Source organism: Pipistrellus hanaki (genome assembly GCF_964339955.1).
Source record: "Pipistrellus hanaki genome assembly, chromosome: 3".
Taxonomy (NCBI): Eukaryota; Metazoa; Chordata; class Mammalia; order Chiroptera; family Vespertilionidae; genus Pipistrellus; species Pipistrellus hanaki.
In genome coordinates, this window is record NC_140505.1 from 130,637,514 (window position 1) to 130,663,229 (window position 25,716).

Sequence of the window (25,716 nt, forward strand, 5' to 3'; positions counted from 1 at the left end):
TGGGAAGAGAAGTGCCTGAAGTATTTGGCTGTAAAAACAATGGAAATTTGTGGCTGAGTGACCTGGAGACTACTGTAAACCAGGCAGTTCCTCTTAAAGGGCCAGCACACAGACTTACTCAGATTCACTCACTCAGAGCTCCAGCACTGGGGCAGCAGCTTGAAAGGATCCAGGGACGTATGGGGAAGAACTAAATTGTCTGACATCAGGAAAGAACTCAGGGACAGCTTTCTCTCAGACAAAGTGCTCCCAGAGGCCATTGGCCATTGTTCCTATGCTGAGACCTAACACCCCCCCACCCCCATCTGACTGGCAGGTACCATATATGAGTTTCCATCAACCTGGCCCACACTGTTTGTCCCACCTTGGTAATTCCCTGAGACTCAGCCCCCCTAATTTTCAGTCCTACCCAAGCTGTTTGTGGTGGCTTCTCTATATCTGTCCTGGCTCAGGATTCAGACTTTCCTAAAATCTCTCAAACACATAGTTGCTGGACTCAGCATGCCCCATATCTCTCAATAAGTGGCCCCAGGCCTGGCATTAGCAGCAGCCTGCCTTGATTCACAGTTTGATCTCTCCTGGGCACCTCCAAGCCCAAAACAAATAGCAGCCATCTGCATATGACCTCTGTAGCTCCTGCTACAGTGGATGATTTTGCACTTCTAGGAAGGCACCAGAGCCAGTGCATCTGGTAGACAGCTTCAGACCACACCAGCTTACAATTCTGCCACACTCAGGGGGCAGATTCAGTGAGCACTAAAGCCTCACTGAAGCAAGTCCTACTCTAAAGGGTGTCACTGCACAGCAGCAAGGAGAAGAAAAAAAAAAGATAAAAATTTGAACAGTAAAATGGCAATAAATACATATCTATCAACAACTGAATCTAAAAATCAAAATAAATGAATAAGGAGTCTCATGAACAAAATAAATGGATGAATAAAATAAAACCAGAAGAGGCATGGAAACATGGAACAGACCGATGAATTTCACAGGGAAGGAAGGAGGGGTGGTGGGAAGAGATTACCGTAACCAAAGAATTTATATGCATACATGGATTACCTATGGAATAGATAATAGGGTAGTGAAGGCATGGGATAGGGCAGGAACTGAGCGGAGGGGAGCAAAGGGAGAACAGAGGGGGTGGGACATCAACAATAAAGATTTTTTTAAATACAAAGAAAACCTATTGGAAAATGTTTTTATAATACTTGAATCTTTATAAAATATCATCAAGATATCAGTGTCCATATCATACTGATATAACTAAAGAATGCTTTCCCTTTTGTGCTTTTTCACTGATACCATTGTTAACTGGATTTAGATTACCTAGGGAAACCTAAGGCTTATATGAATTATATATTCGTCAAACTATCACTGTGGCTGAGAATTTAGGCACTATTTTCAGCCCCAGTTGTGTACTGCAATGACATGTAGATTGAAAATGTATAAATGCCCAATCTTGTCAATAAAAACAAAACATGTATGCAAAACCAATGGTTGATTATGTCATGGGAACCAATCCCTTCTTACTCTTTTTGTGGGAGCATATGGCTGGCACACAGTAGTAGGCTTATGAATTGAATAATTGAATACTTTAGTAAGATAAAAGCAATTTAAACCAAAAGGATTTAATTAATCTTTAGTTAAGAATGTGAATGACATTTAGCTCTGGAGGGAGCGGAAAAAGTGATCACTTAAGTCAGTGGTTCTCAACCTTCCTAATGCCACGACCCTTTAATACAGTTTCTCATGTTGTGGTGACCCCCAACCATAATATTATTTTTGTTGCTACTTCATAACTGTAATTTTGCTACTGTTATGAATCATAATGTAAATATCTGTGTTTTCCTATGGTCTTAGGCTTTACAGCAGCTGTTCTCAACCTGTGGGTCTCGACACACAGGTTGAGAACCGCTATCAGGGTCACCTTTGAGAACTGCTAGCAGGGTTGCCTAAGACCATCGGAAAACAGATATTTACATTACAATTCATAACAGTAGCAAAATTACAGTTATGAAGCAGCAATGAAAATAATTTTATGGTTGGGGGTCACCACAACACGAGGAACTGTATTTAAGGGTTGCAGCATTAGAAAGGTTGAGAACCACTGACTTAAGTGACCAAGTATAGGAGGATCCCTGGGAGATTCACATAGACCTTACAAAGTGGAATGTGATGGCTATTTGATTTCATTTGCATCTGTATTGGAAAGGGCCTCCAGAATTTAAGAGTAGTTTGGGAACAGGGAAGAATCAGAAGAACACCAAGTTTCCCAGAAGCGGGCAAAGCAGTGACTATAGCTCAGTGATTGCCTTGAATATCTTGTATGGAGCTCTTCACATAAGGGCCCAAAGCCTCTGACCTGTGGGTGACTTACAGCAGTCAAACTGTGGTCTAAGTCTATGTCTGGTCTACCTCATGGCATAAGTAACTTTTTGAATCTGGCATTTTCCTTCTAATTCTCTCAAAGCACAAGGCAAATATTTATTGATCATCCCAACATCTGACAAAGAGAATAAAAAAAAAAAGATTTTATAAATTGCAAGTGGGTGGGTGGGTGTGCTAAGAAGCAATTTAATGATGTTTTGTCCTCAGTTCTAACCACCCTATGGTGTTATCTGTGTGATAACATAGTCACCGTGTGATAGTGTGATAAGAGTTTGACTTTTCAGTCAGAGAGATCTGGGTCTGAATCCCAGATCAGTCACTTAATTCGCCTTGTGGCATTGGACAGTTTACTTAGCCTTCTGAACCTCAGTTTCTTCATCTATAAAATGGGCATAGAATGCTAGCTTATTGTAAACATAAAAAATGCTGTGTGTAAAATGTCTGGCTCTTGGAAAGGTCTCAACACTTAAAGTTATAGTAGTTCTTTTATCTTCAATGTTATCTATTATCTCACCCAAAGGGGAATTACAGTCATTGGGTGTTTGCTGTTTTCAGTAGAATTTCTCAGTTGTGTGCATAGATCACAGTCCTGAGCTGACCTTTTAAACTACTATGACAAGCCATTGCAATGAAAAATTCTAATCTTATCTAGGATGTATTTGTTAGTCAAGCTCTTAGCCAGATTTTTTGCAAGATTCCTTTGAAAGCCCTGAAAGGAAGAGTTCATTTAGTATTTACAGCTGACCACTTTTTATGTGTTTTATGAGTAAGCAACATCTGGAATTAGCATCTACTAATAGTTTATTTATTTATTTATTTTTAAATAAAGCCAACAGATGATTCCTGCTGGCACTCTTCGATATGTCTTGGTCCAAGTCTGCAGGGTGACATCCCTGGGACCAGCCATTCCTTCCTGACGGCCTCCTCCAGTGAGGCAGGCCCAGCTGACCTCTGCGGGGCTCCCTGAGGTCGGGCCACTGCCCGGCCCTCTCTTGACTCTCTGGACTGCCCCCTCTGCCTGGTCCCCCCCAAGCTGCTTCCCATTCGTTTCCAGGCTTCGTTGCTTGCAGAGGGCTTGGGGGTTGTTCTCAAGCGAGGCGGTGATCAGCATTCTTCACAGCTGGCATTTTCCTGCCAAATGGGAGTCTTCCTCTTGCAGCCCCCACCTGCCAGCAGCCTAATTGCTTCTGGGCATGTCCATGGCCGCTAGAGCTCAGAGCATGTGACACCACCTGAGCTGAATTCCTTCCGAGGCTGTAGGGGAGGCCACCAACTGCACACTTCATTCAGGGCCCTGGAAATTCCCCCTGCCCTGCCCCCCCCACCCCCAACCTGAGGTGAAGCACCATCTAAGCAGATTTTTCTATGTTCCTCTTCTGCCCTTCTACTGTTTCCCCAAATGACAGCACTGAGGACAGTCAGCCGAGCGGGGAATTCGCTAATTGTGGGACACACCAGAGGTCCAGATAGGAAACAGGGGCCACGAGTAGGTTCAAAGAGTTGATATGACAGGGTTGGCTGAACGTTCTCCCCGGTGGATAGGTGCAGCCTGCCGCTGCCTGATAGGGTTTGTGGCCTCCGTGGGTGTTCTCCGCTGGCCTCCGGGGCACTGGGCCTGAAGTTCTAGTTCCTACCCCAACTTCCTCTTTCCAGTAAAGGCAGGGTGTGGTGCAGCATTTTCAGAGTGTCCGTGAAACAGTAATCCCCTAAGGCGCTCCCTGAGGGAAGGTTTCCGAGGTTGATTAGTACCAAACAGTACTGTACATGCTCAAGAAGATTCAGAGGGCGTTCATATGTCCGAGGCTCTTGAACATCCTGCTTTCCCCAGAAGTTCCAAAAGTTGCTGGACTACAGAATGCCTCTTTCCAGCAACACCTAGCCACAAGCAGCGAAGTTAATGTTCAATGGACATGCTGCTCCTTAAACTCACCAAGATGCCGAAACCCGTTTCGCTCAGTGGATAGAGCGTCGGCCTGCGGATTGAAAGGTCCAGGATTTGATTCCAGTTAAGGTCACGTACCTTGGTTGGGGGCACGTCCCCGGTGGGGGGTGTGCAAGAGGCAGCTGATCGATGTTTCTCTCTTATTGATGTTTCTAACTCCCTTATTTCTCTAACTCTCCTTTCCTCTCTGTTAAAAAATAAATAAAATATATTTAAAAAACAAAACAAAACAAAAAAACTCACCAAGAACACACCCACCTCAGGGCCTTTGTTCCTGCTGTTCCCCTGGCCAGCAGTGCTACTTCTATGGCTAGTCACATGACACACTTTATTCAGGTCTCTGCCCAGGAGCTCTCCTCCCTGACTATTCCGTCTAAAAGGGCCTCCATTGAGTCCCTTTACCTTCTATTCATCCCCTTCTCCTGCTTTATTGCTATTTCTCCTAGCATTTGTAACTCTTAGCATTATAAGTGATGTAATTGCTATTATGTAACTATTAGTTTGTTTTTAATAAACCTATTGTACTTAAAGTGGAAGCTCCATGAGGGCAGACATGGCTTTGCTTGCTGATGTACCTCCAGTTCTGGAATGGTGCCTTTTGCAAGGCTGGCACTCAACATATAGTTGAATGAATTGGTGAATAGTGGAGAAGAGCCCAGCTCTGCCTCTTTTCCTCTTGATGTGACCTTGAACAAATCGCTTCATGGTGTGGATCCTCTATTTCTTTCTTTAAAAAAAAAAAAAAATATATATATATATATATATATATATATATATATATATAGATAGATAGATATAGATATTATATAATATATAATGTATTGGCCTTGGGAACAACACTGAAGTTCCCACTGCCTGAAGTAAATAAAAACTAATATATATATATTATATATAATATATAATATATATATATTATTGATTTTCCATAGAGAAGAAGGAAGAGGGATAGAGAGCTAGAAATGTCAATGAGAGAGAAACATTGACCAGCCACCTCCTGCACACCCCCCGCTGGGGATGTACCCGCAACCAATGTACATGCCCTTGACCGGAATCGAACCTGGGACCCTTCAGTCCGCAGACCGACGCTCTATCCACTGAACCAAACCGGTTTCGGCGGATCCTCTATTTCTTTATATATTATGAGGAGGACAAATAATACCCATCCTGCCTGTCTTACAGAAACATGAGGAAGATCAAACAGGAGCTTGGCTGTGACAGTGCTTCAAAAACTTTCTTAGTCCAGTGGTTGGCAAACCGTGGCTTGCAAGCCACATGCGGCTCTTTTGGCCCCTTGAATGTGGCTCTTTCACAAAATATCATGTATGGGCACACACGTACAGTGAGATTGAAACTTCGTGGCCCATGCGCAGAAGTCTGTTTTCGGTCTGGGCGAGTCTGTTTTGAAGAACTGGCGGTAGAACACTCAAGGGACCAAAGAGCTGCATGTGGCTCTCAAGCGGAGGTTTGCCGACCACTGTCTTGGTCTATTCCAGCCAGGAAGTCCAAGTTCAGGGTGCCAGCAGATTTGATTTTTGGTAAGAGCTCACTTCTTGGTTCATAGGCAGCCGCCTAAGAGCACTAATCCCATTTATGTGGGCCCCACCCTACCTCTAAATACCACTGCACTGGGCATTAGGGTTTAACATGAATTTTGGGGTAACACAACCAATCAGACTGTAAGAGAGGCTAAACAAATACAAGTTATTATCAGAGATAAAATGAAAAAACAAACAAACTGCAGAAAAGGAAGATAGCCCCCCTGGTGGAGATCAGATTCTCTGGGAGTGTGAGGATAAGTCCTTTTGCTAGTAGAGAGAGCCTGAGTAGGAAAAAATGGAGCAGAGGTTGTGTGACCTAGGGAAGAAAGACCCCTCGTTATGGTGGTCCTCAATTACAGGGAACAGAGAGAAGTATTATACTTAAGGTGGGCGGGGAGGAGAGAGAGAGAGAGAGAGAGAGAGAGAGAGAGAGAGAGAGAGAGAGAGAATGAGAGAGAGAGAGAAGAAAGCGACACGTTTTTGAAACAAAGTTTAATCTGAGGGAAAGCCCTATGGCATATGTTATCTAGTTTTTATTTACTTCAGGCAGTGGGAACTTCAGTGTTGTTCCCAAGGCCAAACAGAAAGAGAGAGTCCGAACCCAAATGCTGACCTGAGGCTGTGTGACCATGCAGCCTTGGCTCCCACTGCAACTAACGGGGTCTGCTCCTCCCCCCGTTTGAAGGTGGCACTGTAAGAGCGAGAGCAAGGTCAACACAGGAACATCTGCTAGTCGCTTCCTCCCCTCTGCACAGGAAAGGAGTTTAGGTCACAAATCTACAAACACTGCTGAGACAGAGGACTACCCACTGGAATTGTTCTCTAGTGAAGGAAGGAGGGTAAGGAAAGAAGAAGATAGGAAGTTAAGATGGTTTTGACTTTGTTACTGGAGGAAATATGTGAACATTCAGAAAATTTGAATTTTGGTTTCAACACTCTCTTCTGTCCTTGGATAAATTTTATTTATTTAAAAATATTTTTATTGATTTCAGAGAGGAAGGGAGAGGGAGAAAGAGATAGAAGCATCAATGGTGAGAGAGAATCATTGATTGGCTGCCTCCTGCATGCCCCTCCCCGGGCCTTGGACATTTTTTAAGCTCTTAGTTTCCTCACCTGCAGAGAGACATTCATAGTCCTTCTATCTCAAAGCTGTGTTAAAACAAGTTCTTCTTGTCTTCTGCCCCATTTTACACTCCTCTGAAGGTGAACTTCATGAGGTGTTAAATAAAGTTTGTATCACCAAAATTGTCTTCTTGCTAATTTCAGGTATCCAACTAATCATGTCTTTGAACAGTTGTCAAGAGGATTATGTGAGATAATGCCTGTGGAACACCTGGCACATGGTAAACACTCAGGTTATTTTTACGACCAATACCCTCTCTGTTCACTGTGAGGATATGCCTTTCTTGAAGGAGAGAACTATTTTACTCATCTGTGAGCCTCAGGACGCCTCAGATATAGTAGGTGTTTAATAACTGTCTGTTTAATGGAATAGAATCCACATTTTAACAAATCTCAATGTGTTGCAATTGGCCCCCAGGCTTCTCAAAATTAATGACTATTATAATCAGCATGCTCTCCTTGCAGGTATTGTCAGGTTGAGTGTTTGAAGCTTCACTGCCCTAAAAATAAGTTCCTGGTGTATTTCTACACCTCTAAATGTCACCTTATGTTTTGAGCTTGTGTCCTCCCTGGGAGCCTGATTTTACAGAGCTGGTAGAGGCCTTGGGTACATGAAGAGAGTCAGCTGTAGACATCAGAAGACTGAACGGCTTTGCAGAGAAAATTATCATTTTTGTTTCCTCTGGGTTACCTGCTTTTTCATGAGATGGTCAAGCATGCAGAGAGAAATATTAGGCGAGTCATCTCTAATAGTATTAATACCTTTGAAAGGCCTTGTAAATTAGGCATTTGTTAAGGAGAATTGCTTTAGAAACATCCACTGTCCATTTGGGACAAATAACTGTGGTACTGACTGCAGAAATTGTTTAGGTTGTGCAGGTCAAGCTTCATGAATAGCATTTCATTGCAGAGAGATGGCAAGAATGATTGTCTTATTAAGAAGCACTGTGATGATGACACAAGATTAAAGTGAGTCGGAAGAAATTACCAGGCCGGGGTCAAGAAAGGATAGGGGTGGGGCTTAGTCATGGAAACACAGGCCGGGATGAATTAATTGTAGGGGTGTTTGTTTATAATAATGATGCATAAATGTTTGAATAATAATCACACCCCCAAATTATGTGAAAATTATACTCCTCTCAATTGCATAAAACAGTTTACATGCCCATCATCAGCTGAGCCAGGGAATGTGTAATGCTGTGAAACCTAAGGCCTCCACAAAATGTTTCCACAAAAAGGGATGCTCAGTTTTTCCTCTGCTTATACTTACTTGTCAATTTCAAAAGCATCAAATGTCATTATGCCATATAAATAAGTCATGGAAGGTACTCGCTCCCGCTGTTTCGGTAAGCTACCTTATATTTAGAAATATTTCTGTGGTTTCCAGTTAAATATATTTCCTGCAGAAAAGCAATTCGCACAACCTGACCTCAGTAGAGGCTGTTTCTAATGAAATGGAGGAATTTGTGATGTCATCTTGTGTGGCAATCCCTCAGGAGGGGGGAGGATCAGAAAACGCAAACCCCTCTGGTGGTACAGAGGAACTATCAATAGAAGGAGCTGTACCAGAAGCTCATGGCGCATGTCACCGTTTGCAGCACCAGACAGTCCTACAGAGAGGAGGTCTGAACTTTATGTAACTTGGCCTTGGAAGCGGTGACAAACCACACAGATCAACAGCCTCCCTTTTGAGCAAACGTGGAAAACCACTTGTTAGTTCCTCTCCTCAAAACACCCCTCCCTGCGGCTCCACTTTGTTTTGAAACTACTTTATTTTTGGTAAACGCTGGGCTTCCCAAGCGCTCAAACACAGGAAAGCTCCCGCTGTCTGTTCCAGCAGAGAGAGGGGCCCCCTTGCGAGCCCCGGTGCAGCAGGGATAACGAGGGAGCGCTGTTTTATTCACAGTTGGCACCAGAATTCCTCTCAGGAAGGGAAGTGTCCTAACTTTGGAAAACACCCTGATAAGACCTGGAGAGGAGAAGAGAGCCCCCGGGGGGCCGGCCGGGGTGTGGGCGGAATGTTTCTGAGACGCGATGAGCTTTTGGGCAGGAACCTCCCAGCTGCAGCGTCTGGACAGGGAGGGGCCCTCTGCGGCCAGGCCGGGGGCGGAGGGCGGCTGCATCTGCTCCACGTGGTTCTTCCTCTCCTGCCCCCTGCCCCCGCCCCGCACAAATTTTCTGAAATGACTGAACTGATAAAATGCTTGGTGCAGATTTAGCCAGCTTGGCTCAGTGGCTAGAGCGTCAGCCTGCGGACTCAAGGGTCCCAGGTTCTATTCCTGTCAAGGGCACATGCCCAGGTTGCAGGCTCAATCCCCAGTGGGGGTCGTGCAGGAGGCAGCCGGTCAATGATTCTCTTTCATCATTGTCGTTTCTATCTCTCCTTCTCCCTTCCTCTCTGGAATCAATAAAGAAATATATTTTAAAAAAATTTACTTCGTGCAAGCTTTTTATATTTTTATTTTGCTTTGTAGAAACTTTTGTAAGGGCTGCGCTCGTGTCTAGATCCGCAAAGAGCAGAGTTAATTGTGTGGACCCAAGGCTGTGACGTGTGGAGGAATTTTTCATAAATTGTGGGGAGGCCTCCGGACATGCACAGATCTAAATGTGCTTAATGAATAGAAGTTGTGTTATAAAAAATAAATAAATGGCTTACTGAAATCCTTGAGGGGGTGAGAGAGGCCCGAATCAGGGTTAAATCTGCTCCTTTATGGGCAGAATCACTCCTTTGTGAACTGCATCGTTGGTGTCTTAAGAGACTGCATGGACAGGTACTTGGAAACATGACTATAAAAACACAGTTGATTTTGCAGTCTTTGAACTGCCCAGACTTCAAAATAATACTAATTTAAGAGGCTGGCTGATGGAAAATAATGAGCTTTAGTAGAACAACAAAGAACTTTAAGATCCTAGCCTTGCCTTTCATACACATCCAATAACTCCAGTTTTCAAAATTAATTCAAAATCCTTGAGCATGAAGGATACATTCTGAACCAGATAAATTGGGTACCTAATATTACCAAAGGATTCTTCAGTAACCAAAGTTGCTAAGGTGCACTTGAAGATAATCAATCCTGCCAAACCGGTTTGGCTCAGTAGATAGGGCATTGGCCTATCCCAAGTTTGATTCTGGTCAAGGGCATGTACCATACCTTGGTTGCAGGCACATCCCCAGTGGGGAGTGTGCAGGAGGCAGCTGATCGATATATCTCTCTCATCAATGTTTCTAACTCTCCATCCCTCTCTCTCTTCCTCTCTGTAAAAAAACAATAAAATATATTTTAAAAAAAAGATAATCAACCCTTTGCATGTGATCATATCTCTTCTGGGATCCAATCTGGAGGACCACAGAGTAAATCAATATGCAAAAATATATTGGACAAAGTTCACAGCGTCTTAGGGATTTGGGGTCATGAAAAAAATAATGATCGTGTATTCCCTAAAGAAAGGCTTCAATGTCATCAGATGCATCATCTCCTGAGAGATGCCGTCTCTGACCACTGCTTACAGAGTGTTTTCCCTGCACATCACCCTTAGAACTTTACCATCGGAAGTGATTCTGTTGGTTTATATTTTACCTGCTTTGGTCTGTCTGCCAGCTATTGCTCTACCAGACCGTAAAAGCAGAGAACTGATACTCCTCGTTCATTGCTTCTTCTCAAGCTCTAGGAAAATGCCTGGTATCTAATAAATGTTGGTTGAATCATTTAGTGAATTTCATTCAGCATCTACTGTGTAGAGATCATCAAAATCCTCAGAGGCCACTACAAACCTAGTGTGGCTATTATTACAAAGGAAACATACTAATGGATTCCATGGCTGGTATTTTGATAGAATTCCTTTTTATTGGCATTCTAATCTTGGATCGTGTAAATGATGATCACATTATACCTATCAGGATATGTTGCAAGAAAAAAAAATTCAGAAATATATCCTCTCTGCATCCAAAGCAAATCTAGAGATCCAATTAAATGATATAACAGTAGAGTTCAGTTTTTCATATGGAGGAACATTTTGATGTTCAATTTTAGCTTTAGGTTAATAACATTACTCGATTACATTCTAATACGAGGGATCATTAGAAGTATAGATTTTTTTTAATTTAAGAAAAAAAATTCAGTGGTGGAAGCTAGATAATAATATCCATTTTTATGAGTTAGCAAGATTTAGTATTAGTTTTATTAATTTAAAAAAATATAATTATGAATAGGAAATGTATAAATGTCTTCAAAATGAGAAAAAAACACAAAGATTGCTCTTTAGCTTCATATTATGGATAATTAAAAGAAGATATTTCAGTATAAAGATGCATTACTTTGAGAGTACAGAGTTTTTTATCTACTACATATCTTAATGCTTTGGGGTTTTTTTTTTGTTGATAATATCATTTCTGATATTATAGGGGCCTGTTTTATAATTAACTAGACTTGTTAGATATAAAAGTTATTAATTATATTCTATGTATATTATTTTCTCCACCCTCATAAGAGAAAAACAACAGAAGTACCGTATTTTCCGGAGTATAAGACGACCATTGTGTTCTAGTAAAAAGCCTGCTCAGATTGGCCAGAGTCAGAGAGGCTGCCTATTAAAAAAAGAACTGGTGTTGCCTCGGAAGTGGGGGGTAGTCTTATACAGTGAATATAGGCCTAAACCTATGTTTTAACTGTAAAATTAGGGGGTCGTTTTATATGCCGGAAAATACGGTATTGCTGAATTAAGCTGAGTGCACAAAAGAAAGTTCCAGAAAAATTTCAAAATCTCCTTTCTGAAATTCACATATGCATATTTGTTACTGGTAAAGGAAGAACTGTTTTCAGGTGTTTATGCACAAATTGTTTTGGTTTTGTCTCCACAATGTACAAAAATATTTCCTATTTCTTCATAACAAACAAATTACCACAACATTTAGTGGCTTAAGACAATAATAAACATTTCCCTCTTATAGTTTCTATGAGAAATTAGGGAGCAGCTTAGTTAGATGTTCTGGCTGGAGAGTGTTTCATGAGGTTGTAGTCACTGAAGACTTACTGGCGCTGGAGGATCTGCTTCTAAGATGGCTCACTCGCAGGGCTGGTCCCTCTGAGCTGGTTGCTGACAGGAGACCTCTGGTCTTCAGGATGTGCACTTCTCCGAAGGGCTGTTTGAGTGTCTTTACAATATGGTGGTTGACTTTCTCCAGAGCAAGAGATTCAAGTAAGCCATGTGGAAGTTGTTTATTTTTAAATAACCTAACTTTAGACCATCACTTCCACCATGTTCAACTGGTCACACAAACAAATCCTTATACAATTTGGGTAGGGGCTACACGGGGGAATAAATACAAGGAGGTAACAATCTAATCACAGTGAGAAATAACAGAGTATTCTTTTGAAATCTAACACTGTTAAGAATTTTGAACTGATTACCGATGCTCACTAAAAATAATAGAATCAGGGCCAAAGAAAGGGAGTGGGTTGATAATTATCAGGGGTAAACGGGTGTGGGGGTGCAGAAAGAGACTGGATTAAAATCGTATTACCTATGGATGAAGATAATAGCGAAGTGGGGGGAGGTAAGGGCAGAGGGTGTGGCAGGAACCTGGTGGAAGGGTGTTATGGGGCGGGGGGTGGTGGGGTGGGGGGGGGAGGGGCGGGGAAAGGAGAAACAATTGTAATAATCTGAGCAATAAAGATTTATTAAACAAACAAACAAACAAGCATTATTTTTTGTTAATATAGGAGTAATGGGTGTTCAATATATAGAAAATAAAAAATAAATAAAAAAGGAAAGAAAAAGTAAAACACTTATATGGCCACCCCAGAGACAATCATTGTTAATATATTGGTGTGAATTGTATCAGTATGGTTATATGTATATTATATGCTCTAATAAATTATTTTTATTGGTGTTAAAAAAAAAAAAAAAAAAAGAGATGAAGGAAGGGAAAGATTGGAAACTAAAATACTAGGGTCCAGAGAAAGAAAACAGTAGTAGAAAAAGAGAAGGGAAAGAAAGGGGAATAAAAGGGATGGGAGAGAAGATGAAAGGAAGTTATAACAGCAGAAGATATAGAAATCAAATATATGGAAACTAGTGGCTCAGTGCTCAAAATTTGTGCAGGGGAGCACCCTCTCCAATCTGGGACCTCTCAGAGAATGTCCGACTGCTGGTTTAGGCCCTATTCCTGTGAGATCTGGCCTAAACTGGCAGTTGGACATCCCTATCACAATCTGGGACCACTGGCTCCTAACAGCTTACTTGCCTGCCTGCTTGATCACCCCTAACCACTCTGCCTGCTGGTCTGAATGCCCCCAACTGCCCCTTCCCCCTTTCTGGCCTGATCACCCCTAACTGCCCCACCCCTGCCAGCCTGATTGCCCTGAACTGCCCCCCGAAAGCCTAATTGCCCCCAACTGTCCCCCACCCCTTCCCACCACCTGATTGCCCCTAACCTGCCTCTGCCTTGGCCCCGCCACCATGGCTTTGTCTAGAAGGATGTCCGGAAGGTCTCCTGGAAGGTCTCCCAGTCTAATTAGCATATTACCCTTTTATTAGTATAGATGAGCAAAAGATGGGTAGGATAAAGGGATAATGGACCCAAAACAGATGTAATTGGGAAGGGGGGATCATGAGAAGGGGAGAGAGAGTTAGAGAGAGAGAGAGAGAGAGAGAGAGAGTGAGAGAGCTTTCTCATATCTTTTCTACCAGTTTTTAGGTTTTTCTCCATCGTAGAGCAGGGCCAGGGACTTGCATCTTCCTTCCCAGTTTTGTCACTGTGTTTTCCTAGCTTCTCCGGAGTTCCCTTTGAGGCCTGGTTCTCAGAACCCTGTGTGCAGACTGGGTTGGATAGAGGTTTCTGGAAAGGAGAGTGGAATGGACATTTAATTATTTAATATTTAATTATTTAATATCCAACTTGTTCTTCTTAAGGACACACTATCTTGTTGAATAATTGCTTTCTAAAAGTAATGGGGGAAAAAATAACTTATCAGAAAGAAAAGATACCCAGAAATAAGCAAATGATTTTCTAAGAGATTTTTGGTTCTGTAAGGTTATTACAATATATGTGTTTGTTCCCTTTGTGTTTCTGCAGATTAATATATTTCATTTTGGGTTTTGATTCAGAGTTCACTTTAGTTCAGGTTCCTGATTCAATTAAGGTTTCTGTGATTGAAGCAAAATTCTGGTTTAAAAAGTCCTGAGTAGACTAGTTTCCTTAGCCAATACTTAAAATTTTTTAAAAATTTATTTCTTTTAGAGAGAGAGAAAGGGAGAGAGAGAGACAGACAGAGAAACAATCTGAGAGGGAAACATTGATTGGTTGCCTCCTGTAAACCCCCTACCAGAGATTGATCCTGTCACCCAGGCATGTGCCCTGACCAGGAATCAAACTGGCAACCTTTCAGGGCACAAGATGCCACCCAACCAAATGAGCTACATCAGTTGGGCACCAATGCTCTTTTTTTTTTTTTTAAATGAGAATATTACATAATTTGTGCTTCAATAGATATAGGGGAAATTTGGTAAAGGAATTTTCATATAATGAAATATTAAATGAATAAATTGATATCTGTTTTTCCTCTGTATTTACAGCTTACTTTTTGATGTACAAGTTAACTCACAAAGATAAATTTAATCAGAGCTGCTCACACAATATGCAATTTTTTAAAAAAGACTATCGCCTGCCCCATTCTTCCCAAACTGGTTTATTTTTCAAAAACAATTAAAATAAAAATATTTTAAATATGTAATACTTTCACAGAGTTCAAAATTCCTCCCTTTTAAAATTCATTGGATTTCTTTAATTTGTAATTCAGTTTATTCACTTTGGAAATCTCTCAGTTATTATCTCTTCAAATATTGCCTAACCTCATTCTTTTTTCTTTTGGAACTCTGATTAGGGGCATGTTACTTTCTCAATTTACAGTCCATGTGTTTTAACCTTTCTTTTATGCTTTACATCTCTTTGGCTCTTTGTGCTTCTTTCAAGACAAGTTTTTCTGGTCTATCCTCTATTTATAATCCTTTCTTCAGTTATGCCTAATGTTAAAAACCATTAATTTAGTTTTTACTTACGATTATTATAATTGTCAGTTTTTTATGTTCCATTTAATTCTTTAAAAAAAATCTGCTTGGCTCTAAGTGGTTTGGCTCAGTGGATAGAGCGTCAGCTTGTGGATCGAAAGGTCCCAGGTTCGATTCTGGTCAAGGGCATGTACCTTGGTTGCAGGCACATCTCCAGTGGGGAGTGTGCAGGAGGCAGCTGAATCAATGTTTCTCTCTCATCGATGTTTTTAACTCTCTATCCCTCTCCTTCTCCCTTCCTCTCTGTAAAAAAAAAAAAAAAAAAAAAAAAAAAAAAAAAAAAATCAATAAAATATATTTTAAAAATCTGCTTGATCATCCTATATAAGTTCTTATTATCTGGATTTATTTTCAAGCTTGACTTTAATTTTGTAACATGTCTGACAATTCTAGTGTCAAATGTTTTGCAGTTCTGCTTCTGCTATTATTCTGCTGGATTTTGCTTTAGTGCTTGGTCTCCGTAAGGACTGTGAGCCGCTCATTTTCTTTAGAAAACTATTTGTGAGCATCCTTTGAGGCCTTGGATGATGGTGAGTTCTTCCAGTGGGGATTTATTTTTGCTTTGACTGCATGTCTGGGAACACTACCAGTTCTTGTTTTTTTTTTTTTTATTATTTATTTTATTTATTTATTTATTTATTTATTTTTATCATCCAGGTTGTGTGAATCTGGGCTCTGAATCCACATGAGGATTGGCTTGTCATTGCAGCTCATCAGGGGACTTCCTCTCTTTTATTACTGTCTCCTTGGGGCAGGAGCTGTGGGGTTTGTTTTTGATTTATCCTTCCACCAAGGGTTCATCCTTAAATCAATCCTTTGGGGTCTGAACAGCCTATTAGATCCCCCAAGCACATATCCTGAGGCCATGGCAGCCAAGGTCCAGAGTGGCCGGGTTTGCCAAATGCTTTCAATGTCCCATTCATTTCTGGTTCCCATCTTCACTAAGATTTTGGCTGAATAATTTCTTCCTAACATTCCTGTGATGCTTTAAATATTTTACAAAACTTTAGCTAATATTTTCAGTTGTTTTCAGCTGGAGAGTTGTTCCAGTTATTTAGCCCATGCTAGTATTGGACATGGAAATCCTAGAACACATTCAACAGGTACAGAAGGACTTAGAAGAACAATTCTCCTTGTTATCGCTGTCTTTTTGATCACCATGTGATCATCTCGGTAGTGAAAGTGCATTTGATAAAACTCAGAACCCATTTTTACACTCACCCACATACAAATACAGACTCTTAGAAAATTATCAATAGAATGGAAACTTTAAAAGCCTAATAATGGTTTACTTTACCATAGTTTAGTGATGAAAATTTGGAGGCATTCTTGTTAAAGGTAAGAGCAAGACTAAGAGGCCTGTGGCAGCACTTCTATTTAGCATGGTATTGGCAGTCCTAGCAAATGCAATAAGTCAAGGAAAAGAAACAAGACATTGAATAGGAAGAGAAAAGCTTTTTCTTATTTGTAAAGGATATGATCATCTGATGACCATCTATTATAACCAATAAGAATTCAGCAAGTTTGTTAAACACAATAGCATTCTTAATTGGTAATTATGGTTTGGGAAATTAGTGGAAAATATATAATTCATAATAGCAACAAAGCTATAAGGCATTTGAAAAAAAGTAATAAAATACCTGTAATAATTTATGGAGAAAATAGAACACTACTGAATGACATTAAAGAAGATCTGAATAAATAGAAAAGTAAAAGATTTTTATGATAAGGAAGATTGCATATTATATAATGATGTCATTTTCTCCAATTCAATCTACAAATTCAGTGCTTTTCATGGAACTTCTCAGTTTGATACTAAAATCCATTAGAGAGAAAAAAAGCCAAGCTAATTTTGAAGAAGAATCTTGGTGACTTGTGCTACCAGATATCAATGTTTATCATAAACTTAAGTTAGCTAAAATAATGTCATACTTATGTAAGGATATACAAATACATAAATATGTACTTATGGAATAGAATGGGGTAGAATAGAAAGCCTAGAAAAGTACCATATGAAGGGTAGGCTGAAGTAGGTTTACAGCTGTTCATGTGGAAAGAGACATGCAGACTATGCTTATTACAATAGCTTCATTAACTCAAAAGAATGTCACATTGGCACAATAAAACTACTTTTGCCCAATCCATATGTATATACCTATATATATTGTTTTCATATACCTAACAAATGAGTGCAAACTATGAATGTCTCATCTTTTTAAGCTGACAAGTAGTTGAAATCATTAGGTCTCCAAAGGAGGAATGCAGGAGGCCAGAATGGTGAGGGATTACAAACTTATTCGATCATCCACACACCAGGTGGCTGAGCCTGGATGGCTCCAGCCCCCAGTGATGGGAATCAGCGGCTTTTAAACTATTTTTGGTGGGCTTTATTCTGGATGGAGACTTCTTTACGCATACCCGGAGGGGAGAGAGTGGAATGTGGTCACCACAAGTGAAATGTGGTCTCAGCAAAGGCACAATGTCTATACTGAAATGACCTGGAAGGTCAATTCCCAGGGAAGGGCATCAGCTCAGTGGTGCAATCAAACCTAACAGAAATGACAGAAACTTTTTCGACCATTTGTAAATCTCAGATGTGCAGATGTACAGACAAGAGGCAGTTGTGAGAGCTCTTGGCTTGGTGTTGGACTGGATTTTGGATCTCAGCTCTAATACTTAATACTGCTATGAGGTTGGATAAGTTGCTTAAATACATTCAGGGTTTTGTGAGGATAAAATAAGATAACGTATGTGAAATTACCTAGCATATGGTAGGCATTCAATGTGTTTTTCTTTCTTAATTATTTCCCCTAAGAAATGATGGGTCTTTTTGGAGAATGCTGTAAGCCTGAGTGGGACTATGAATATGGGACACATTTTGATTCATCTTTTAAGTAAAGGGTGAAGTATGTCTTTTATACCCTTCCCATAGAAACATTTAGAAAGCTCCATACCTCTAAATATCACCCAGTTTTCTGGAAATGGGTCTGTGTGGAAAAGGCCTACTCAGAGCCAATCACAAAAATTGACCTAAAAAATTATTATTGCACAGAACATACTTTCACACAAAAAGAGCTCCCCTCTCCCCCTCATAGAACATGGATTCATTGTAGAAAATTTGAAAATCCAGAATGTAAAGAGCATCCATAATTACACCAGCCAGAGGGAACCATTTTGGTGCATTTTCTTCCAATCTCTTTTATGTAACATATACCTAAATTGGGATAAACCATACATACCTTTTTTCTTCCATTTTATACTGTACAGAAAGCATAGTCTTCGGTCATTACCAATAATTTATTTATTAATAACTATTTTTTAAATCCTCACCTGAGGATATTTTCCCATTGACTTTTAGGGAGAGTGGAAGAGAGAGGGAAAGACAGAGAGAAACTTCGATGTGAGAGAAACACATCAATTGCTTGCCTCCTGCATGAGCTCCAAATAGGGCCTGGGCCGGGGAGGAACCTATAACCAAGGTAGTGCCCTTGACAGGAATTGAACCCGGGACCCTTTGGTCTGTACACCAATGCTCTATCCACTGAGCCAAACTGACTAAGGCCACATAATTTTTTGAAAGCAAAGTTTGAATGGTTATGTAGTATTGTGTAGCATGGCTCTACCAATAATTTGATTATTTTCCTATATTTTTTAGACTGTTTAGTATATTTGCTATGGTATATAGCTCTGAAATAATAATTTGTTTACATAAATCTCTGGTGATTTAAAAAAATAGATTTCAAGCAATGCAATTATTACATCCAAAGCTATGTGCTCTGGCCTTGTGCCCCTGTTGGTTGGAGCATTGTCCTACATACCAAAAGGTTGTGAGTTCCATTCCTGGTCAGGGCACATACCTAGGATGGGGGTTTGATAATTGGTTGGGGTATTGGGGAGGAAACCAATCAATATTTCTTTCTTGCATCAGTCTCTCTCTCTCTCTCTCTCTCTCTCTCTCTCTCTCTCTCTCTCTCTCTCTCTCTCTCTCTTCAATGGAAACATATCCTCCAGTGATGATTTAAAACAAGGTATAAACCTCTTAAAGCTGGATGACCTTCCAGATGAAGCCAGGGCTGCAAAGGAAGCCCTGGTCCCGGGTGCGAGAGGGAAGCTGGTGCTGGCAGCAGGGGGAAGGAAGGCCCGCTCTTGCATGGGTTTCATGCATCGGGCCTCCAGTATAAAAATGTAAAATGTTCCTCCACTACCTCCTCTCCTCCATAAATGTCCAAGTCAATAACAAACTTAAATGACAAAATAAATAGGGGAAAATATTTTCACTAAATTTGACAGCAAGATATTTAATGCCTTTAGTATATAAATAACTCATAAAAATGAGAAAGTATTATGAGCCCAATATTTGAATGGACAAAGGAGACGAGTAAAGAAATTCACCAAAGGGAAAATAGATATGATTAATATTAAAAATGTACCATTTCACTTTTTTTCAAAAAATTTTATTATGCTAAAATATGCAGAAAATTTACCATGTTAACCATTTTTAAGTGAACAGTTCCATGGCCAATTACACTTTTAATTAAACAAATGCAGAATAAAACAATCAGATACTGTTTTTGACCATTAGATGACAAAAATTTCTTTCTTTTGTTTTCTAAATGAACATAGACCTGACAGTGGTGAGTGAACAGAAATATATTCTGTAAATTTCTGGAAAGCAGTTTGGGAATATGTATCAAAAATGTCAAAGATGTTGGTACACTTGGACACAGCGTCCCACTTTTAGAAATTTATCCTGAGGAAACGATCTGAAATGTAAGTAAAGATGTTTATAATATGCAATGCTATTTGTTTGAACAAAGCACTAGAAAAATTAAAAAAAAAAAATTCAATAGTAAGAGGAAATTAAATAAGTTTTGGTTATAGCCAGACAATAGATTATTCACACATTCTTTAAAATGATGTTAATAGAGATATATAGCGCAAGTGTCTTCTCTTCCGGCCTCTTTGGTCTCGGCGGCAGAAGCAAGATGACGAAGGGGACGTCATCATTCGGCAAGCGCCGCAACAAGACGCACACGCTGTGCCGCCGCTGCGGCTCCAAGGCCTGCCACCTGCAGAAGGCCGCCTGCGGCAGGTGCGGCTACCCCGCCAGTCGCAAGAGGAAGTACCACTGGAGTGCGCAGGCTACACGACGAACACCACCGGGACCGGTCGCATGAGGCACCTGAAAATTGTGTCCCGCAGACTCAGGCATGGATTCCGTGAAGGAACAACACCCAAACCCAAGAGGGCAGCTGTTGCCGCATCCAGTTCATCTTAAGGATTTTGATGATTAGTCGTGCAACAAATCTCGGTTTAAAAAAAATAAAAAATAAAATGACGTTAATAGAAAATAATTAAAAAAATATAATTTGAAGTGGAAAGTATTTATAAAATAGGTATTTATATATACTTGTACATCTGCATAGAAAACTTATAAAAAGAAATATTCCAATGTATTAGCAAGAAGTATTTCTGGATGTGTAAATATAAGTTATTTCTCCTGTATACTTCTATTTTTAAAGATTTTTACAATGATAATGTACTGAAAATATAACGAGGTCAACAGTAGGTATTTGTCTTTAGAAATATGTTTTTATTGATTTCAGAGAGGAAGGGAGAGAGTGATGAGAGAGAATCATTGATCGGTTGCCTCCTGCATGCCACACACTGAGGATGGAGCCCAAAATCTGGGCATGTGCCCTTTGCAGGAATCAAACCTGGGACACTCAACCACTGGGCTGCACCGGCTGGGCAGTAGGTATTTATCTTAAAGAAAGTTGATTGTTAAAGAAAAGCAAGGAATAAGCAACAGATGGAAAGAGTTGTGATAGGCACTTTTTTTTTTTTTTACATTTTTTATTGAATTATTATCTGTGTACATATTTTAACATTGCCCCCCCTCCCATACATGCCCTCCCTCCCCAGAGTTTTGTGTCCTTTGGTTGTATTTATATGCATGCATACAAGCCCTTCGGTTGATCTATTATCTCCCCCAGATCTCCCTCCCCTCCCCGCAGTAATTCCACAGTCTGCTTGTTGTTTTACTGTCTCTATATCTATCTTTTGGTTCATGTGATAGGCACTTTCATAGGAGAAACATTTAAGCTGTATGCTGTGGGAAAGAGAGAAGAAGAGGTTAAAAATATAAGAAGAGGCTCTCATTGGGGCTGAGGTCCTGGGGCACAAGATTGGGTGAGACTTGAGGGGGTACCTCTTCTACTGAGACCTGAGTGGGGAAGATACAGATAAATTAGTCAGGCATAAGAAAGTGGAGTAATATGCAAATTAACCATTTCCCCTTCCTCCCTTCCTCCCTTCTTCCCTTCCACCCTCCCTTTCTCTTTCCCTCCCTCCCTCCCTCCCTCCCTTCCTCCCTCCCTCCCTCCCTCCTTCCCTTCTCTTCCTTCCTTCCTTCCTTCCTTCCTTCCTTCCTTCCTTCCTTCCTTCCTTCCTTCCTTCCTTCCTTCCTTCCTTCCTTCCGAGCAAGTAGATGATTCTTGCTTTGAAACTGGGTGTGGTAGTTACAGAGAAGTACAGAAGCAGCCATTTTTTGAAAGACAGGAAATCCCACTTTCCTTTTGCTTTGGATTATAGTCATATTTTAAAAGATGTATTTGGGAAAACATGTCACAATTTTTTATGCCTCTATGTTTTTATTTGCACCACTTTTTTTTCTACCAGAAATACTCCTTACTCCCTTCTTCGCTTGGCTAACATAATATAAAACTAATGTTGTAAAAGCAATTTATGTTTTGCTGAATGCCTTCCATTCATTATTTCACTTAATCCTGACAGTGATTCTGTGGAGAAGAGGGTCTCATTTTGTAGATGAGAAAACTGAGGTTTAAAGAGGTTAAGTACTTGTTCAAGATTATTTAGCTAATAAACTGATAGAGTTGGGCTTTGAACCCAACAAGAAATGAGTGAGATTCAAGAACTCAAGTGCTTACCCTGAAAGCATATTGCCTCATCAAGACTCAACTCTACTATTGTCGCTTAAGGAAGTCTTCCCTATGGGTTCATCTCCTTCATTCCCACGAAGCACATGCGTACACTTAGCTTCACAATGCCTTGCCTATTATAAGCATCTGTTTATTTGATGCTTCCTTTTCTTTCCTAAACTGTGAGCTCCTGAAGGGTGGGGAGGATTCTTACATCTCTAATTCCTCAATCCAGAGCACAGTGACAATATTCAGCAGGAGCTTGGAAAATGCCTGTTGAATAAATGGAGGTATGAGGAAACATGGTGTATTATTGGAGGGACATTGGATGTGGCCAGAAAATAGAGCATATGGGCTCAACATGAAACAGTAGATTGAACAGATTGTGAAGACAACAGTATATGCTGGATTTAGGAATATGCAGTCGCAAAGTTCTTTTCCTTTTCACAATCATGAATATTATACTTTCAATGCCATAAATTCTGTACTGGGAGACACCAAGCAGTACTGTACTAGTACATGTTTAACAGTCGCCTCCTCCCTCTTTCCTCTCCAAAGAAACCTTGCTTTGATGAGAGAGAGAGTGTGTGTGTGTGTGTGTGTGTGTGTGTGTGTGTGTGTGTATGTTTAATTTCTACAGTGTACAAGCTCTTGTCATAGCCAATTTCAAGCTATCAATGTGACATTACTAGACATGGATGTGGGAAGAGATGCACAGTATCATGTCATTTTAAAGTACTTCTACCACATAGTTACGGCAGATGAAAATGACTGGAGAGTAAAATGCAGTGAAATAGTTAAGAAGTAATGACTTGATGTTTATTATCTTTGTTTCCAATATGTCTTTAATTGATACCACCATCCCTGCAGAGACTGTTATTTTTGACCTGAATATTTGTTTTTCTCTGATGCTTTCTTGAGTTATAGTTGGCTGAGTTGTACAAGTTCTGCACCATGTGATGGGGCACCAGTTGCTGGGACCATCACATGCTACATTACTTTCCATTACCTGTCCTGCTATGTGCCCTGGCGTTTGGACTTGCTTTGCCTCTATTGAATGGTTCTTCTTAGTTTTTTATTTACCTTTGGACTCAAGGTTCTTTAGCTTTAATACCTGATACCTGGCCTTATTCCATGATCTGATTAGGGGCTGTCTGGCTTCCTGGCTTTGGCTTAGTCAACCACATCTGAAATCCAAGTGCTGATAAATAGCAATATAAAAAAATGAGCTGATTTAAGCAGATATTAATATTTTAGTGTTATTGATATCTACCAATATCTGCAAAGACCATGGTTGCTTTATTTCTAAACAATTCCTGAAGATTCAAGACTGCTAAGGATTTTGAAGGGTATCTAGGTTAAAAAATGGAAGATATGAATTAAACAAATGGCAGTTCTTCTCTGGCTGTCAGTTCAAAGAGGGTTCAGAGGCGACTGAGTGAACATGGGAGTCTTTTATAGATTGAGTGTTCCTTGTTAGCCTACAGGAAGGACATGTAGGATAAATCTAGGCTAAGCACCAGACGTTTTTGAAATAAAATACACTTTACTTATGCGTAGTCTTATACTAATTTACTATTTGAACCTAATAAAATCAAGGCTCTTCATTAAGAAAAGGGGTTTGGCATTAGTCTTCATGTTCAATAGATGTTAACTGGTAACCTAATATTGATACAAAATAATGTTAATATATTTCAGCCTTGAATATTTTTGAATTATTAGAAAACAACATGAGAAAAGTTACAAAGGAAAACAGCATGTTAAAAAATTCAGTTGGTTCTCTCAACGGGAATGAAAACCTTTAGTTGCTCATTTAGGATACATGATGTTGATTGGGGGTAAAAAATTGCCCTTGTGCCTTAGGCTTCATTGATGCTCTGTCCATTGAGAGGTTACTGGGCTATTTCCAGTTTAGGAAAAGATTTCTGAGCTTATCACTGAACAGAATGAATCTTTCTTAACTTAAAGATTGCTGAATTTTTTCCCATACTCCGGGAGGGCAGTTGTGTTTAATGACATAGTGAAAATCTGCAAGGGAACAGGAAGCTGGTTTTCTGAAGATCAGTTTCTATCTCAGACTCTTTCCATAGAAGAAGAATTACCTTAAATCTTTTCCTGGACAAAGTAGGGCTAGAGACAAATACTCTAAAAAATAAATAAGCACTTGAGTGAAGTCAGAGAACTCTCTGAGTCTGACCTTCCGGTCCAAGGAGATGATGCAGAGCAGGGCCTGCTTCCTGGGCACGTGGTCCTCACCCAGGGGGGTTTCACTCTTGGCTCCATACTGTTGCCATGGTGGAATTCTTAATAATTTTTGAATAAGGAGCCCAACATTTTTATTTTTTTATTTTTTTTATTATTTTTATTATTTTATTTTTTAAAATATATTTTATTGATTTTGTGCAGAGAGGAAGGGAGAGAGATAGTTAGAAACATCGATGAGAGAGAGTCGATCAGCCGCCTCTTGCACACCCCCTATTGGGGATATGCCCGCAACCAAGGTACATGCCCTTGACCGGAACCAAACCCTGGTCCCTTCAGTCCCCAAGCCAACGCTCTATCCATTGAGCCAAACCGGCCTCGGCTATTTTTTAATTTTTATTTATTTTTTCCCCTCCTTCTTTCCCTCCCCCCAACATTTTTATTTTTCATGAAATGATATAGCCAGTCCTGATGGCAAGAGGGGTAGAAATGACTTCAAAAAAGGGTCTTTAAAAAAAAAGTTATTAATTTCAGAAAGGAAGGAAGAGGAGAGAAAGATAGAAATATCAATGATGAGAGAGAATCATTGATTGGCTACCTCCTGCATAACAGCCACTGGGGATCAAGCCTGCAACCTAGGCATGTGCCCTTAACCAGAATTGAACCTGGGACCCTTCAGTTCACAGGCTGATGCTCTATCCACTGAGCCAAACCGGATGGGGCCAGGGCCTTTTCTTTCTCTTTCTTTCTTTCTCTTTCTTTCTTTCTTTCTTTCTTTCTTTCTTTCTTTCTTTCTTTCTTTCTTTCTTTCTTTCTTTCTTCCTTCCTTCCTTCCTTCCTTCCTTCCTTCCTTCCTTCCTTCCTTCCTTCCTTCCTTTCTTTCTTTCTTTCTTTCTTTCTTTCTTTCTTTCTTTCTTTCTTTCTTTCTTTCCAGGACAACACTGGAAACATTCCTTTAAAAAGTTATAATTTTAGGTTGAAACCGGTTTGGCTCAGTGGTAGAGCGTCGGTCTGCAGACTGAAAGGTCCCAAGTTCGATTCCGGTCAAGGGCATGTACCTGGGTTGCGGGCACATCCCCAGTAGGGGGTGTGCAAGAGGCAGCTGGTTGATGTTTCTCTCTCATCGACTTTTCTAGCTCTCTCTCTCTCTTCCTCTCTGTAAAAAATCAATAAAATATATTTTTTAAAAAAGTTATAATTTTAAAAAAAGTTATAATTTTTATTTATGCAGCCAGGCAAGAGTAAACTGAGAACACAGACACCACAAATGGTGTTATAAACATCCAAGTGTGTATAACCGCTAACATTTACACAGTGCTTACCATATGTCAGACTTTGCATTTAATCATCATTATGTCCCCATTTTACAGTTGAGGTGATGAGGCATGGAGAGGATAAGAAAATCAGCAGATATCACATAGGTAAGTAAATGGCAGAGCCTAGACTTAAACCAAGTCAGTATGACTTCAGAATGTGTGTTTTTTTAAATATATTTTTTAATTGATATCAGAGAGGA

The 25,716-nt window shown here is 40.2% G+C and overlaps 1 pseudogene across 1 annotated transcript; it reads left to right on the forward strand.

The window, feature by feature from the left end:
* Positions 1–20,012: 20,012 nt before the first annotated feature.
* LOC311620671 (large ribosomal subunit protein eL37-like) lies at positions 20,013–20,335 on the forward strand (annotated as a pseudogene). The gene has a single exon. The product of its transcript is annotated as a large ribosomal subunit protein eL37-like (transcript).
* Positions 20,336–25,716: the final 5,381 nt, after the last annotated feature.